General features: G+C 41.8%; 1 protein-coding gene across 3 annotated transcripts in view; it reads left to right on the top strand.

Annotated features, from left to right (window-relative positions):
• Positions 1-576: 576 nt before the first annotated feature.
• Positions 577-18,311, top strand: part of SIL1 (SIL1 nucleotide exchange factor) — a 263,273-nt gene continuing 245,538 nt past the window's right edge. Inside the window, exon 1 of one of the 3 annotated variants that reach the window (XM_059061294.2) lies at positions 577-836. The gene's annotated coding sequence lies outside the window, so the exon portion shown is untranslated. The remainder of the gene's footprint in view (positions 837-18,311) is intronic. The other 2 variants (XM_067031732.1, XM_059061298.2) reach the window with 2 other exon arrangements.

The following is an 18,311-nucleotide window of genomic DNA, read 5'->3' as shown; positions in this document are numbered from 1 at the left end:
CGCCGCAACTAGAGAAAGCCCGCGTTCAGCAACAAAGATCCAACGCAGCCAAAAAAAAAAACAAGTTATAAGAAGTAAATATAATGTATATGCAACACCTGGCATATATAAGTAAGATATTCAGTGGTAGAACGGAATTAGAGCTGCTGGTGACTTTTATTTTTAAAATAACTGGTCGTTGTCAATTCACACATTACATAAGTATATAAAGTAGGTGACTTGCAGGTGCCCTATTCTGCATAAATTTTCAAAGGACTGTTTATTGCTTCAGACTCCTTACTGCTTTATCCCAATTGAGTCACACCAGTTTGATTTTTCACTCCCTACCACCTCTGGTTTCTTTTTGGCTGCGCTATGTGTCTTGTGGAAATCTTAATTCCTCAACCAGGAATCGAACCCTTGAACCCTGCATTGGAAGCCCGGAGTCTTAACCGCTTGATCACCACTTCTTACTTCTTTCTGATGATCCTTCCGCTAGAAAGAAGTTAAGCTCTGGTTTAGCAGCAAAACCAGGCTCGCGGGTACTTCACGCTGGCGGAGGGATACTGGGGTAAATAAGTTCCAGGAAGTTTGCTCAGATAGACGCTAGGGGGCGGGACTTAACAGAAGGAGGGAGGGGTGGGGCTGGCAACTCCGAGTGCTTGAAGGAGAGTGAGGCGGCTGTACGCTGTCTGGAAGACGACAGTTGGGCGAGGAGGCGAGTGACATAATAACCGCGCGCTCACGGCTTCTTACGGTGGCCGCTGCGTCTGCGTACGGGGAGCTGGTTGTCGCTGCGGCCGCCTGGAATTGTGGGGGTTGTGTCTGCCCCTCGGCTGCCGGGCTGGAAGCCGAAGGTAGGGGCGGTGAGGGCCGCCCGGCCCTGGGCCTGGGTTGGGGGCTCAGGGCGCTGCCCGGGTCTCCTCCCGCCAGAGGCCCCGGCGCCTTCCCAGCACTGTTGTGGGGTCCCTACATATCGCCCCCCTAGTGTCTGCGAAGCGGGACGTACAAGGGGGCTGTGGGCTCCTCACTAGTTTCCGCAGACCTGGCCGCTCAGCCCAAGGCTGCCTTCCCTACTTTTGCCACGCAAAACGTCTCCCGTAACCCTGCTTAAAGGCCAGGGAAGGAGGCCGTGGGGATCCGAGACGGGCTTTTGGCTTCGCATCTGTTTTAGTTCCCTTCCCTGTTCCCTTTTCCCGGCCTCAGTTTCTGCATTTGTCCAGCTGCTCCAATGTTGACATTCTGGTGTCTCTTCACCATGTGGAATTGAGCCCTACCCGCGTCGTATTTCCACTCCTGTCTTGTGTTATCCTTTGCCCTGGTAGATGAAATACTTGCCTTTAAAGTAGGGGTTAGAGACTTCGGTGTGTTTCAAATCACCCAGAAGGTTGTGCATATCCCTGGGTTTTACTTACAGGAATTTTGGGTAAAGTGGGGCATGGGCACCTGCAATCCTTCCCAGGTGGTTCTGATTTAGGTGGTCTGGAAATCCTCGCTTTGAAATTCTCTGCTACAGAAGGCAGGAGAAAATCATTTGAAATATGAGCCCCATGTGGGAAAAACAAGGAGTCAGGAAATGCCTAACACCTAAGAGGCCAGTGGGGGCTTCCTTTGCACTAGAGCTAGAGGGCTGTTTGATGCCTTAAAAAATAATAATTATTAAAAAAAATTCATATGTAAGATCAATTTTCTAATATTTTAAAATGCTTGGCCTCGATTCAAGTCCAGCTGGCTTTCCGGCCTAAATAAAACAAAACAAAAAGGCAAACTGCTTTGGGGGATTGAGGGGGTTAGATTAAACCCAGACTAGTTAGGCAGGCAAAGAATGAATCCTCCATGTTTGCTAAGAGAAGAAATTGATTTTTATAAACACAGTGTTTGTTTTGACAGTGTGAAAGATGTGTTTTGTATCTGTGTGTCTTTTTAGCTCCCAACCCACCCAAGCTCCTTTCTTTTATGATAAAACTATAGCCAGATTTGGAGATTGGATAGGATTTTGATGGGAGTCAGGACATGAGGATATTAGGATTGATGTTTGTTTAAAATGGATCAGGACTTGGTCTGTGGCTTCAGTTGAGAACATGGCCCTTGGGTTTTAAAGGTGTTGCCACGCCAGATTTATTTTTACCTTTCTTTTGGTGTTTTGGGTGTTTGGTGAATTTTATCAGCTAATTACTACATGTGCTGTTCTCATGAAATTGGCAACAGAAAAGATTTATTGCCCCCATTTTACAGACTATGGGAATGGGGAGTATGTTAGTAGGGATGTGGTAGCTCAGGAGTGTGAAATTGCCTTGTCCTCTGATTCCTGCTTTCTTCACCTTTCCTGCTGTCTTTGAATACCATATTACGTCTCTGCAGAGGCCAATTTTGAGCCCTGGTGTGTTTCATTGACAGGAGAAAAGGATAATGAAGTGAAACTGAAAGTAAAAAAAAAAGGGTTTGAAATAAACATGCCAGAACTTAATTCTTACTGAGCCTCCTTCTCCTTTAGAATGGTACGTGTAGGTACAAGTGGAGGGGGTTGAGGGTGGCATTATTTAAGTGATATGGCCTTTGTTTTTTGTTTTTGGCTTTTTTGGCCATGCCACACGGCATATGGGATTTTAGTTTCCTGACCAGGGATTGAACCTGTGTCCCCTGCATTGGAAGTGTGGAGTCTTAAACACTGGACTGCCAGGGAATTCCCATATTAAAAGAATTCTTTTTTTGATATGGCTTTGTACAAAGTAGTTTTGAAAATCCAACTCTGACAGAGACATTTTTGAACCATGAGAGGTCAGTTTGATTAATACATGATACCATACTTTTTTTTTTTTTAAACCCCAAATGGCATGGGTAAGCAATCTTGTCCCTTGACTTCAGATGAATTAACAGTTCATTTGAAATGGACATAGTGGTGAACATGAGTTTTTTTTTTTTTTTTTTTTTTTTTTTTTTTGGCTACGCGGCTAGGCTTGTGGGGTCTCAGTTCCCCTACCAGGGATTGCACATGCGTGCTCGGCAGTGGAAGGGCAGAGTCCTAACCACTGGACTGCCAGGGAATTCCCTGAATATGAGTTTTGATTCTGAATCTATTTCTTCTAAGCCATATGACCTTGGACAAGTTGTTTCACCTCTTAGGGTTGGTTTTTCCAGTGGATAAAAATGGGAATAATATTTTAAAGAGTGGTTAAATGAGGTAGTACATATGAAAGCTCTTGGGACATAGGAATGCAATAACTGTTTTCACCCTCAAAGAATGAAGATTTGCTATAAATGAGAATATTCGAAAAGACAGGAGCGTTTGTAAAGGCAAGTTGTGCCTTTTTCCAAATAGGTGGATGCCTTCTAATTGTTATTTCTTTTATGTTTGTGGATTCATGCTCTGACCTTCTCATCCTGCCTCTTGTCTTTTTCGTCATTCATTTTCTTTTTTTTAAACATCTTTATTGGAGTATAATTGCTTTACAATGTTGTGTTAGTTTCTGCTGTATAACAAAGTGAATCAGTTATACATATATCCCCATATCCCCTCCCTCTTGCGTCTCCCTCCCACCCTCCCTATCCCACCCCTCTAGGTGGTCACAAAGCATAGAGCTGATCTCCCTGTGCTATGCGGCTGTTTCCCACTAGCTGTTTTACATTTGGTAGTGTATATATGTCTATGCCACTCCCTCACATCGTCCCAGCTTCCCCTTCCCATTCCCCATGTCCTCAGGTCCATTCTGTACGTCTCTGTCTTTCTTCCTGTCCTGCCCCTAGGTTCTTCAGAACCCTTTTTTTTTTTTTTTTTAAGTTTCCATATATATGTGTTAGCATACGGTATTCTTTTTTCTTTTCTTTTTTTTTTTATGGGGTGTAGATATTCTTACACCCGTTTTATAGTTTAGAAAATGTAGAGCCAGGGAGTGGTCTCAGTTAATGGTACTCATGATTGGGTGTTTGTTGTTTTTTTAAAATTTAATTTAATTTTTTTTTTATACAGCAGGTTCTTATTAGTCATCCATTTTATACACATCATTGTATACATGTCAATCCCAGTCTCCCAATTCGGTATTTGTTTTTCTCTTTCTGACTTAACTTCACTCTGTATGACAGACTCTGGGTCCATCCACCTCACTACAAATAACTCAATTTCGTTTCTTTTTATGGCTGAGTAACATTCCATTGTATGTATGTGCCACATCTTCTTTATCCATTCATCTGTTGATGGACACTTAGGTTGCTTCCATGTCCTGGATATTGTAAATAGAGCTGCAATGAACATTGTGGTACATGACTCTTTTTGAATTATGGTTTTCTCAGGGTATATGCCCAGTAGTGGGATTGCTGGGTTGTATGGTAGTTCTATTTTTCATTCATTTTCTATCCTTTCCTGAGTGAAGCTGTGCTGCGGAGGCCACTGCCAGTTTCTTGGAGTAAGCCTCTTTTCAGGAGAGCTAATCTGAACATTCTTACAATGCCAGCCCCTTGGTTGTGGATTCCTGGGGATTTTTCTCTGGGGCCTCAGCTGGTGCTTAGATCACGCTCTGTAGCACAGGAATCTCTAATGCCTGGATTTGGTGTCAATTTGGAGACCTGTCCTTGTGGAGCTAATCTTTTCTCTTTCTGAGCAAGGATGAATGCTTTATCCTTCTCTGAGTCAGCTTTAAGCTGCAAGCCTTAGTCTTCCATAACATAGAGCTTCTTATTTTAATTATAAGGAAGGAATATCCTGCCCTTTTCTTTATTTACTTTCACCAAGGGTTTTACTGCTGAGTAGGGGGAGGATAGCCTGTTGTTATTCAGGTGGGGCTGTTGGTAACCCCTGATTACTAGCTTCAACAGTAATTGAGTTTGTCTTTGGGATAAAAACCTCATAAAAGAGTCAAGCTGTTCAGGACACATGTGAAGAACCTGTCAGAATTTTCCTGATTTGTGAAGAGTTTACACCTGTAAACTTGTGTAAACCTGTAAACATCCTCACTTGTGCAATTTTCTACCTTGGAGATAGTGAGAATCCAGGAGCAACCGAACTATGTTTAGCCCAGACTGATAGACGAGGGTGTGGTTATGTTGGCTGGCCATGTCTGCCCTCATTCTCCTAATAGTGTCCTAGGCACTATTTGAGGCATTGAGAAGTGACTTAGTCAATTATGGCTGCTATAACAGAATACCATAGATTGGGTGGTTTAAGTTACAAACACTTATTTCCCACAGTTCTGGAGGCCAGAAGTGCAAGATTAGGGTGCCTGTATGACCAGGTTCTTGAGGAAACTGGGTTGTCCCTTTGGACATCTAATCAAGTGTTTCTCAACCTTTTTTCATTAGCACCTTTTGAGACATTTTTTTCCCCTAATTGCCCCCCCTGTCTCTAGTCAGTGGAATTTTAATACCACAGATGTACTGTGTATCTGTTTATGTACTGTGGCTCTTTGGAGGGCCACAAACTGTTATAATATCTAAGATTTTTTCTTCCCCAAGAGTCAATTTTCACCCCTTTGGGGGTGATTTTGCCCTCATTGAGAAGGCATGGTCTTATCCTATATTGTCTCACTAATACTGTCAACAAGGCTTGTTTTCTATCTAGAAATTCCAGCTGTTACCATAAGCTTTTTCAACACCTCAAACACCAAACTCGTGAAAGCAGGAGAATATTATCTCATTCAGTCCTCACATCAACCTTGTAAGATAGTTGGTATTATCCCCATTTTACCAATGAAGTAACTGAAGCTTAGTGAGGTTAAGTGATTTGGTCAAGGTCAAAAAGTTTGGTGTAGTCAGTCTTTAAATCCAGTTCTGATTCTAGAGCTATTTTTGTTGATTCTGCTGCCCATCCCCACTCCTCATCCCCTGATTGCTGTGCAATCATCAGCAGGATAATCAACCATTCAACTTATTTTCTCAAGGCCCTACTAGGTGCCAAGCCCAATGAAAAATGTTGTGAAAAGAGAGTTCCTGCTGTTGAAGAGGTCACTGAGTGACGTCTTACATGTTGCAGATGCCTTAGGGATAGTGCCTTTGTTACCCTCTCCTGTTTGGGCCTCTTATGAGATGGCTGGCTCTAGCTAATGGCCGTCATGGAAAGATTGGAGCTAGCTGGCTTTTAGGAGGGTCAAAGCTGTGGATTTGTCCTTACTAGTTCCATTTTCCAACTAGCAGAGCTGTTTCTAATCACTGAGCATGTTATGTACAGGGTATAAACAAATGGGTGTAGCAGGCCCAGTAAACTCCTTGGCCATTAGATGTTTGTAAGCATGAGGATTAGTAAGAATGATATTTATTTTTTGCTTATGGATATTCTTAATAATTCAGAGCAGAAGTTGTTTGTCCTTTTCTGAAATTATTCCATACTGTCTGCCTCAAAGCCTAATGATGTTAAGAGATTCGGAAAGAAATGGAATATGAGTGGAGGTAGGAGGGATATTTTTACTTGGACTTCTCCAAAGAGGCAGGAGTTGAATTTATTCTTTACATTTGCTTCTCTGGTGCCTCCTTGGCCTTGCTTACAGCTGAGCCCACGTGTTCCTGGTCTAGAAATTGGAGCCTTTGGGTAGTGTCTGATGTTTAGCCCATGTCACATGTCATATCTACACAGAAATGGGAAGGGGTATGTTTATGAGGTCTGCCTGCTGGCTGTCTTGACTGAAAGCATTTAAAAAAAAATTGTTAGATTTTATTTATTTTTTTATACAGCAGGTTGTTATTAGTTATCCATTTTATACATATTACTGTATATATGTCAATCCCAATCTCCCAGTTCATCCCACCACCACCACCCACACGCCACTTTCCCCCCTTGGTGTCCATACGTTTGTTTTCTACATATGTGTCTCTATTTCTGCCCTGCAAACCAGTTCATCTGTACCATTTTTCTAGGTTCCACACACATGCATTAACATACGATATTTGTTTTTCTCTTTATGACTTACTTCACTCTGTATGACAGTCTCTAGATCCATCCATGTCTCAACAAATGACTCAATTTCGTTCCTTTTCATGGCTGAGTAATATTCCATTGTATATATCTACCACATCTTCTTTATCCATTCCTCTATCGATGGACATTTAGGTTGCTTCCATGACCTGGCTATTGTAAATAGTGTTGCAGTGAACATTGCAGTGCATGTGTCTTTTTGAATTATGGTTTTCTCTGGGTATATGTCCAGTAGTGGGATTGCTGGGTCATATGGTAATTCTATTTTTAGCTTTTTAAGGAACCTCCATACTGTTCTCCATAGTGGCTGTATCAATTTACATTCCCACCAGCAGTGCAAGAGGGTTCCCTTTTCTCCACACCCTTTTCAGCATTTGTTGTTTGTAGATTTTCTGATGATTCCTATTCTAACTGGTGTGAGGTGATACCTCATTGTAGTTTTGATTTTCATTTCTCTAATAATTAGTGATGTTGAGCAGATTTTCATGTGCTTCTTGGACATCTGTATGTCTTCTTTGGAGAAATGTCTATTTAGGTCTTCTGCCCATTTTTGGATTGGGTTTTTTTTTTTTTTTAATATTGAGCTGCATGAGCTGTTTATATATTTTGGAGATTAATCCTTTGTCCGTTGATTCGTTTGCAAATATTTTCTCCCATTCTGAGGGTTATCTTTTCGTCTTGTTTGTAGTTTCCTTTGCTTTGCAAAAGCTTTTAAGTTTCATTAGGTCTCATTTGTTTATTTTTGTTTTTATTTCCATTACTCTAGGAGGTGGATCAAAAGAGATCTTGCTGTGATTTATGTCAAAGAGTGTTCTTCCTATGTTTTCCTCTAAGAGTTTTATAGTGTCCGATATTACATTTAGGTCTTTAATCCATTTTGAGTTTATTTTTGTGTATGGTGTTTGGGAGTGTTTTAATTTCATTCTTTTACATGTAACTGTCCAGTTTTCCCAGCATCACTTATTGAAAAGACTGTCTTTTCTCCATTGTATATCCTTGCCTACTTTGTCATAGATTAGTTGACCACAGGTACTTGGGTTTATCTCTGGGCTTTCTATCCTGTTCCATTGATCGATATTTCTGTTATTGTGCCAGTACCATATTGTCTTGATTACTGTAGCTCTCTAGTATAGTCTGAAGTGAGGGAGTCTGATTCTTCCAGCTCCGTTTTTTTTCCCTCAAGAGTGCTTTGGCTAGTCCGCATCTTTTGTGTCTCCATACAGATTTTAAGATTTTTTTTGTTCTAGTTCTGTAAAAAATGCCATTGGTAATTTGATAGGGATTGCATTGAATCTGTAGATTGCTTTGGGTAGTATAGTCATTTTCACAGTATTAATTCTTCTAATCCAAGAACATGGTATATTTCTCCCATCTGTTGTATCATCTTTAATTTCTTTCATCAATGTCTTATAATTTTCTGCATACAGGTCTTTTGTCTCCCTAGGTAGGTTTATTCCTAGGTATTTTATTCTTTTTGTTGCAGTGGTAAATGGGAGTGTTTTCTCTTTCAGATTTTTCATCATTAGTGTATAGGAATGCAAGAATTTCTGTGCATTAATTTTGTATCCTGCAACTTTGCCAAATTCATTGATTAGCTCTAGTAGTTTTCTGGTGGCATCTTTAGGATTCTCTATGTATAGTATCATGTCATCTGCAAACAGTGACAGTTTTACTTCTTTTTTTCCGATTTGGATTCCTTTTATTTCTTCTTCTTCTCTGATTGCTGTGGCTAGGACTTCCAAAACTATGTTGAATAATAGTGACGAGAGTGGACATCCTTGTCTTGTTCCTGATCTTAGAGGAAATGCTTTCAATTTTTCACCATTGAGAATGATGTTTGCTGTGGTTTTGTCATATATGACCTTTATTATTTTGAGGTAGGTTCCCTCTATGCCCACTTTCTGGAGAGTTTTTTTCATAAATGGATGTTGAATTTTGTCAAAAGCTTTTTCTGCATCTATTGAGATGTTCATATGATTTTTATTCTTCAATTTGTTAATATGGTATATCACATTGATTGATTTGCATATATTGAAGAATCCTTGCATCCGTGGGATAAATCCCACTTGATCATGGTGTATGATCCTTTTAATGTGTTGTTGGATAATGTTTGCTAGTATTTTGTTGAGGATTTTTGCTTCTATATTCATCAGTGATATTGGTCTGTAATTTTCTTTTATTGTAGTATCTTTGTCTGTTTTTGGTATCAGGGTGATGGTGGCCTCATAGAATGAGTTTGGGAGTGTTCTTCCCTCTCATATATTTTGGAAGAGTTTGAGAAGGATAGGTGTTAGCTCTTCTCTAAATGTTTGATAGAATTCGCCTGTGAAGCCATCTGCTCCTGGACTTTAGTTTGTTGGAAGATTTTTAGTCACAGTTTCAATTTCATTACTCGTGATTGGTCTGTTCATATTTTCTATTTCTTCCTGGTTCAGTCTTTAAAGGCTATACCTTTCTAAGAATTTGTCCATTTCTTCCAGGTTGTCCATTTTATTGGCATAGAGTTGCTTGTAGTAGTCTCTTAGGATGCTTTGTATTTCTTTGGTGTCTGTTGTAACTTCTCCTTTTTCATTTCTAATTTTCCTGATTTGAGTCCTCTCCCTGTTTTTCTTGATGAGTCTGGCTAATGGTTTATCAATTTTGTTTATCTTCTCAAAGAACCAGCTTTTAGTTTTATTTATCTTTGCTATTGTTTTCTTTGTTTCTATTTCATTTATTTCTGCTCTGAGCTTTATGATTTCTTTCCTTCTGCTAACTTTTGGGTTTTGTTTGTTCTTTCTCTACTTCCTTTAGGTGTAAGGTTAGATTGTTTATTTGAGATTTTTCTTGTTGAGGTAGGCTTGTATTGCTATAAACTTCCCTCTTAGAACTGCTTTTGCTGCATCCCATAGGTTTTGGATCATTGTTTTTTTGTTGTAATTTGTCTTTAGGTATTTTTTGATTTCCTCTTTTATTTCTTCAGTGATCTGTTGGTTATTTAGTAATGTATTGTTTAGCCTCCAGGTGTCTGTGTTTTTTACTTTTTTTTCCTTGTAATTGATTTCTAGTCCCATAGTGTTGTGGTCAGAAAAGATGCTTGATTTGATTTCAGTTTTCTTAAATTTGCTGAGGCTTGATTTGTGACCTAAGATGTGATCTAAACTGGAGAATGTTCCATGTGCACTTAAGAAGAAAGTGTAATCTTCTGGGTTTAAAAAAAAATAAATGTATTCATTTATTTTATTTTTGGCTGCGCTGGGTCTTCATTGCTGCACAAGGGCTTTCTCTAGTTGCGGTGAGCTGGGGCTACTCTTTGTTGCGGTGTGTGGGCTTCTCATTGCGGTGTCATCTCTTGTTGTGGAGCACGGGCTCTAAGCGCACAGGCTTCAGTAGTTGTGGCACATGGGCTCAGTAGTTGTGGCTCATGGACTCCAGAGTGCAGGGTCGAAGTTGTGGCAATGGGCTTAGTTGCTTCACAGCATGTTGGATCTTCCCAGACCAGGGCTCGAACCCATGTCCCCTGCATTGGCAGGCGGATTCTTAACCACTGCGCCACCAGGGAAACCCTAATCTGATTTTTTTTTATGGAATATCCTATAAATATCAATTAAATCTATCTGGTTGGGGCTTCCTGTAAATAAACAAAGACCCAAAGCAGCCAGAAAGCAAGCAAGCAAGCAAGCAAGAAATAAAAAATAGCTAATCAGGAATTAAAAAAATCTGTCTCGGCTATTGTGTCATTTAAAGCTTGTGTTTCCTTACTAATTTTCTGTTTGGATGATCTGTCCATTGGTGTAAGTGAGGTGTTAAAGTTCCTCACTATTATGGTATTACTGTCAATTTCCCCTTTTACAGCTGTTAGCAGTTGCCTTATGTATTGAAGTGCTCCTATGTTGGGTGCATATATATTTATAATTGTTATATCTTCTTGGATTGATCCCTTGGTCATTATGTAGTGTCCTTCCTTGTCTCTTGTAACATTTTTTATTTTAAAGTCTATTATATCTGGCATGAGTATTGCTCTCCTTTGATTTCCATTTGCATGAAATACCTTTTTCCATCCCCTCACTTTCAGTCTGTATGTGTCCCTAGGTCTGAAGTGGGTCTCTTGTAGACAGCATATATATGGGTCTTCCTTTTGTATCCATTTAGCAAGACTGTGTCTTTTGGTTGGAGCATTTAATCCATTCACATTTAAGGTAATTGTTTTTTTTTTTTTTGGTGGTACGCGGGCCTCTCACTGTTGTGGCCTCTCCCTTTGTGGAGCACAGGCTCCGGACGCGTAGGCTCAGCGGTCATGGCTCACGGGCCCAGCCGCTCCGCGTCATGTGGGATCTTCCCAGACCGGGGCACAAACCCGTGTCCCCTGCATCCGCAGGCGGATTCTCAACCACTGCGCCACCAGGGAAGCCCCTAAGGTAATTATTGATATGTATGTTCCTATTACCGTTTTCTTAATTGTTATGGGTTTGTTTTTGTAGGTCCTTTTCTGCTCTTGTGTTTCCCACTTAGAGAAGTTCCTTTAGCATTTGTTGTAGAGCTGGTTTGGTGGTACTGCATTCTCTTAGCTTTCGCTTGTCTGTAAACCTTTTGATTTCTCCATCGAATCTGAATGAGATCCTTGCCAGGTAGAGTAATCTTGGTTGTAATTTCTTCCCTTTCATCGCTTTAAATATATCATGCCACTCCCTCTGGCTTGTAGAGTTGCTGCTGAGAAATCAGCTGTTGACCTTATGGGAGTTCCCTTGTATGTTATTTGTCATTTTTCCCTTGCTGCTTTCAATAATTTTTCTTTGTCTTTAATTTTTGTCAATATGATTACTGTGTGTCTTGGCATGTTACTCCTTGAGTTTACCCTGCCTGGGACTCTCTGAGCTTCCTGGACTTGGGTGGCTATTTCCTTTCCCATGTTAGGGAAGTTTTTGACTATAATCTCTTCAGATATTTTCTCTGGTCCTTTCTCTCTCTCTTCTCCTTCTGGGACCCCTGTAATGCGAATGTTGGTGCATTAAATGTTGTCCCAGAGATCTCTTAGGGTGTCTTCATTTCTTTTCATTATTTTTTTTCATCCTGTTCTGCAGCAGTGAATTTCACCATTCTGTCTTCCAGATCACTTATCCGTTCTTCTGCCTTAGTTATTCTGCTATTGATTCCTTCTAGTGTATTTTTTGTTTCAGTTATTGTATTGTTCATCTGTTTGTTCTTTAATTCTTCTAGGTGTTTGTTCTTTAATTCTTCTAGGTCTTTGTTAAACATTTCTTGCATCTTCTCAGTCTTTGCCTCCATTCTTTTTCAAAGGTCCTGGATCATCTTCACTCATTATTCTGAATTCTTTTTCTGGAAGGTTGCCTATCTCCACTTCATTTACTTGTTTTTCTGGGGTTTTATCTTGTTCCTTCATCTTATACTTAGCCCTCTGCCTTTTCATTTGTCTATCTTTCTGTGAATGTGGTTTTTGTTCCACAGGCTGCAGGGTTGTAGTTCTTCTTGCTTCTGCTGTCTGCCCTCTGGTGGATGAGGCTATCTAAGAGGCTTGTGCAAGTTTCCTGATGGGAGGGACTGGTGGTGGGTAGAGCTGGCTGGTGCTCTGGTGGACAGAGCTCAGTAAATCTTTAATCTGCTTGTCTGCTGATGGGTGGGTCTGGGTTCCATCCCTGTTGGTTGTTTGGCCTGAGGCAACCCAACACCGGAGACTACCCAGAGACTACCCTACCCGGCTCTTTGGTTGGGCTAATGGCAGACTCTGGGAGGGCTCACTCCAAGGAGTACTTCCCAGAACTTCTGCTTCCAGTGTCCTTGTCCTCATGGTGAGCCACAGCCACCCCTCGCCTCTGCCGGAGACCCTCTAACACTAGCAGGTAGGTCTGGTTCAGTCTCCTATGGGGTCACTGCACCTTCCCCTGGGTCCTGATGTGCAAACTACTTTTTGTTTGCCCTCTAAGAGTGGAGTCTCTGTTTCCCTCAGTCCTGTTGAAGTCCTGCAATCAAATCCTTCTAGCCTTCAAAGTCTGATTCTCTAGGAATTCCTCCTTCCATTGCTGGACCCACAGGTTGGGAAGCCTGATATGCGGCTCAGAACCTTCACTCCAGTGGGTGGACTTCTGTAGTATAAGTGTTTTCCAGTTTGTGAGTCACCCACCCAGCAGTTATGGGATTTGATTTTATTGTGAATGAGCCCCTCCTACCGTCTCATTGTGGCTTCTCCTTTGTCTTTGGATGTGGGGTATCTTTTTTGGTTAGTTCCGGTGTCTTCCTGTCAGTGATTGTTCAGCAGTTAGTTGTGATTCTGGTGCTCTCACCAGAGGGAGTGCTGGACTGAAAGTATTCTTGATTATGCCTTTTAATTACCACTTATTATCATCACAGGTAGAGAAACATACAGCAGTCAGTGAATTGATCCATGTCTCGCCACTTCCCTTTCTGCAAGTTGCCTGCCCTTTCTGTCTTTTAAGAGGAGTTCTAGAAACGGGAAGAAGAATGAGAGATGCATCCGAAAGGTCTGGTTAGGAAGGCTGATGCCAGTGGACTTTTAAATGGACATCTCTTTACATTTGTGAATAGTTTCATGCTTATGCCTCTCATTTCTATGAGCCTCCCAAGGAGGTAGCATCTGTCTAATTAAACTGTAGAAAACTAGCAGGCTTTAGTTCAGTGGAAGAAACGTAAAGTAGGACAGTCAATACAGAAAACATTGATTGGTCATGCTTTGAATCCAGTGAGTAGCAGATATTGGAAGCATAGAAGGCCAGCTCCTTAGGAAGGATTTTAAGGTTGATTTTGTGACCCTCCGCATCTCGTACTCATGAGGGTTGAATTTGATTATATTCATGAAGCAAAGTCTCCACCCTTGGGCCCAGGTGCTAAAGTCTAAATTCACTGTATTTCTGTGCTGGAAGAGATCATCCTAGGGGGTCTTTATATCAGTTTCATTGCAAATCAGGACTGAGTCTTGTTCAGATCCAAGGGATGGCTGTTTGTGGTTCCTTGGGTGAGTAAAGAGGAGGTACTCTTCTAGTTCTGTCACCACCCAGTGCTTCAGTTTTGTTTTCCATTGGTTTCTATTTTGCTGATAAAAGGAGCCCCAGAGAAGTGAAATGGGCCATATACTTTTTTTTAGGGTCACCAGTGTATTAGTGGAAGAGCCAAGACTCAAGCCAGAGAGCTCACAGAAGATGGCCATAGATGTTGCTAGAATTATTCAGAGCCTTGTAAAGATGCATGATATTATTGCAGTTAAAAATCTCTAGGGAGGGAGAAGGCCCTGCCTCCACTGACTGCCTTGTTTATTATGTTACAACTCTCACCAGTGAGGTTTTTGCCTGTCATGCTGATTTTAAAAAAAATTATTAATTTAATTTATTTATTTTTGGCTGTGTTGGGTCTTCGTTGCTGTGTATGGGCTCCCTCCAGCTGTGGTGAGCGGGGGCTACCCCCTGCTGCAGTACACATGCCCCTCATTGCAGTGGCTTCTCTTGTTGCGGAGCACAGGCCCCAGGCTCGTGGGCTTCAGTAGTTGTGGTGCACGGGCTTCACTGTTCTGCGGCATGTGGGATCCTCCTGGTCCAGGGCTTGAACCCATGTCCTCTTCATTGGCAGGCGGATTCCCAACCACTGAGCCACCAGGGAAGCCCTGATTTTTCTCCTGTTTATATTGAAGTGTGTTTCCTTTTGCTCTTATCCCAAAGGAAATAGATTTGAAGTTTCCACTTGTTGTAGAAACAGTGAAGTAGTTCCCAGGCCAGACTGCTGTGTGTTCTGTAAAGAATGGAGCCAGTGAACCAGTGGACCTTATTTTGTGATCCAAGCAAACCTTTAAAACATTTCTAAAAGAAAAAGAAAGTGAAGGAATAAATGGTATGTCAGGTAGTTTAAAACCACTCAGGGGTCCAATGTTTATAGCAGCACTGTTTACAGTAGCCAAGACATGGAAGCAACCGAAGTGTCCCAACACAGATAAATGGATAAAGTAGATGTGTTTTATATATATATATATACAATGGAATATTACTCAACCATAAAAAAGAATGAAATAATGTCATTTGTAGCAACATGGATGGACCTAGATATGATCATACTAAGTGAAGTAAGTCAGACAGAAAAAGACAAATATCATATGATATCACCTGTATGTGGAATCTAAAATAAATGATACAAGTGAACCTATTTACAAGACAGAGACAGACTCACAGACATAGAAAACAAATGTATGGTTACCAGAGGGGAAAGGGGCAGGGAGGGATAAATTAGGAGTTTGGGATTAACAGGTACACATACTATGTATAAAACAGATGAACAACAAGGACCTACTGTATAGCACAGGGAACTATATTCAGTATCTCATAATAACCTATAATGGAGAGACTTCCCTGGCGGTCCAGTGGTTAAGACTCCGTGCTTCCACTGCAGGGGGCACGGGTTCGATCCCTGGTTGGGGAACTAAGATCCTGCATGCCGTGTGGCAAAGCCGAAACAAACAAACAACCTGTAATGGAAAAGAATCTGAAAAAGAATAAATACATACATACTGAAACTAACACAACATTATAAATCAACTATACTTCAATTGAAAAAAAAAACCCACTCATGGGTCAGCTCACTTGGTTTTTCTTACTCTGCTATTTACTTATTAGATTTCAGATTGTGAACAAATTACTTATTTTCTCCAAGCCTTGATTTTATAATCTGTAGAATGGGAATAGTAATAGCTACTTTTGTAACTGAATTGAGAATTGCAGAAAGTGCATCCTCTGGTACAGTGTAAGTGCTCTATATATTATTATCAATGATGACAGCAACAGCAGTTTCCAGTTCCTGACCTGGTTAGAGGGTAAGTTATGCTGACTGGGCAAGTGTGATCTTAACCATCACATCATTGTGTTTGTTGGTTGGCTTATTATTCCTATCAATCACACTGATCATGCTCATGCTAAATAACTAAAAGTTGTGAACAGCAAGGAATTTTGCAGCTTCTCTGCCATCTCTGTCCTTACTCAGCTTAGTTCTCACCTTTTTGAGGCTCTCTCTAACTGGCTGCCCCAGTTAGGGGGCTCTGTTTCCTGTGCAATGTCTGATATGGTGATTTTAATGGAGCAGGGCTGGCTGGTCCAGAGTCTGCCTGCAGCCCTCTGAGGCAATGTGTTCCTCCTTGTCTCTTGCCTTCTGCTTTTCAGCCAGACATGAAGCCATTAGCTCATTAAGGGGACTTTGACTTTGTCACAGCTTTCTTCTGATTTGTATGCCCATTTCTGGCCTTGGGCAGGTCAGAGGGGCATAGTCAAATACACTGACCCAGATTTTGTGCTCAAGTTGGCTCTTTCCTGTGAGATTTGCAACTGGTTCAGTGTAGCAATGGGGATGGGAGTGGGGAAAAAGCCCCTGAAGTTACTGCCCTCCATTATATTGATTTCAAGCTGGGATTTTAAAAATCCTGAGCATCATAACTATAGCCTGTGCCTTACTTCTCTTAATGAAGCAAATAGGGTAAAACCTCATTATTTGGGGGTAAGACCAGTCTGAATAGGTAATAAACCCCAGAAATTAAAGAGTGTTTTCAAAGAAATGCCATTGTCTTAAAATTTGGGACAGTCCTCTGCAGTATCTTTCTCGTCTAGTCTTACTGCTTCCTCTGTTTCCTGGAACTGTACTTGAGTTTCTTTTTTTTTTTTTTTAAAGGGCAGTTACTTCCTTCTGCCTCATTTATTTATTTTTTATTTTTGCTGTGTTGGGTCTTCATTTCTGTGCGAGGGCTTTCTCTAGTTGTGGCAAGCGGGGGCCACTCTTCATCGCGGTGCACGGGCCTCTTACTATTGTAGCCTCTCTTGTTGCGGAGCACAGGCTCCAGATGCACAGGCTCAGTAGTTGTGGCTCACAGGCCTAGTTGCTCCGCGACATGTGGGATCCTCCCAGACCAGGGCTCGCACCCGTGTCCCCTGCATTAGCAGGCAGATTCTCAACCACTGTGCTACCAGGGAAGCCCTGTACCTGAGATTTTTTTTTTTTTTTTTTTTATTGCGGTACGCGGGCCTCTCCCGTTGCGGAGCACAGGCTCCGGACGCGCAGGCTCAGTGGCCATGGCTCACGGGCCCAGCCACTCCGCGGCATGTGGGATCCTCATGGACCTGGGCACGAACCCGTGTCCCCTGCATTGGCAGGCAGACTCTCAACCACTGCGCCACCAAGGAAGCCCATGTACCTGAGTTTTTATAGGAGCCTCCTCCTGTCTTTTCCTTAGGCTTTCTCCAGGACATTGTGTACCACTGCCCATTAGGGTCTTCCTAAATACAGTGCTGATTGGAGAACACTCATGTTTAGAAGCTTTCAGTGGCACTTACTGGCTGCTAAATAAATTCCATACGTATCACTTGTCCTGGTGTTCATGCTTATCACGGGGTATCCCTGTCCTACCACTTTAATTATATCCTGTACCGTTACAAGTACCCTTTGCTCCTGGTAAACTGATCCACGTGGTCCTGTAATCATTCTGCATGTTTGCGTCTCTGCCAGTTCTTTTGTCCAGAGTACTCTCTGCTTAGTTTCCTACTTTATGCTGCAGATCCACCTTCTTCAGTCAGCCTTGCCTGATACCTACTCATCTGCATCCCCATAGCAACACTTTTTTTTTTTTAAAGTGAGTGAGTTTTTTGAAAAAAATTAATTAATTAATTAATTTTTGGCTGTGTTGGGTCTTCGTTTCTGTGCGAGGGCTTTCTCTAGTGGCGAGCAGGGGCCACTCTTCATCGCGGTGCGTGGGCCTCTCACTGTCGTGGCCTTTCTTGTTGCGGAACACAGGCTCCAGATGCACAGGCTCAGTAGTTGTGGCTCACAGGCCCAGTTGCTCTGCGGCATGTGGGATCCTCCCAGACCAGGGCTCGAACCTGTGTCCCCTGCATTGGTAGGCAGACTCTCAACCACTGTGCCACCAGGGATGCCACCATAGCAACACTTTGATTATAGAATTCAGCATATTTTATCCTAGTTCATTGCTTTGTCTCTTATTATATGAGCATCTCATGGACATGGGCGTGCTTTATTTTGTCTCCAGCATAATGCTGAGTGTAACATGGACACCATAAATGCTTGTTGAATAAATGAATACATGAATGCCTGAGAAATGATTAACAGTTCTGTTCAAATCTCAGTGCTTCCCTGAAATATTCCTTGATCCCTAATCACAGTGAGTCTGGCACACTCAACTCCCAGAGCCCTTTGTGTGAAACAGTCTGATTCTTTAGAGTAAGTCTTATCTTCCCAACTTGATTAGAAATTCTCAGAGGGCAGAAACTGCATCCCTCATTCTTCTTTGTGTACCCAGCCCCCAGCACAATTCCTGGCACATAGAGGGTGTTTAATACATGCTTTTGAATCCAGGAATCCAGCCATTTGGTCAGTTCCTCTGCCTACCAGTTCATCAGCCTTCTCTGTCACTCACTGGCCAGGGGTCTCCAACTCAAAGATG

Source organism: Kogia breviceps, chromosome 4 (assembly GCF_026419965.1).
Source record: "Kogia breviceps isolate mKogBre1 chromosome 4, mKogBre1 haplotype 1, whole genome shotgun sequence".
Taxonomy (NCBI): Eukaryota; Metazoa; Chordata; class Mammalia; order Artiodactyla; family Physeteridae; genus Kogia; species Kogia breviceps.
This window is presented reverse-complemented; position numbering and strand designations above follow the sequence as displayed.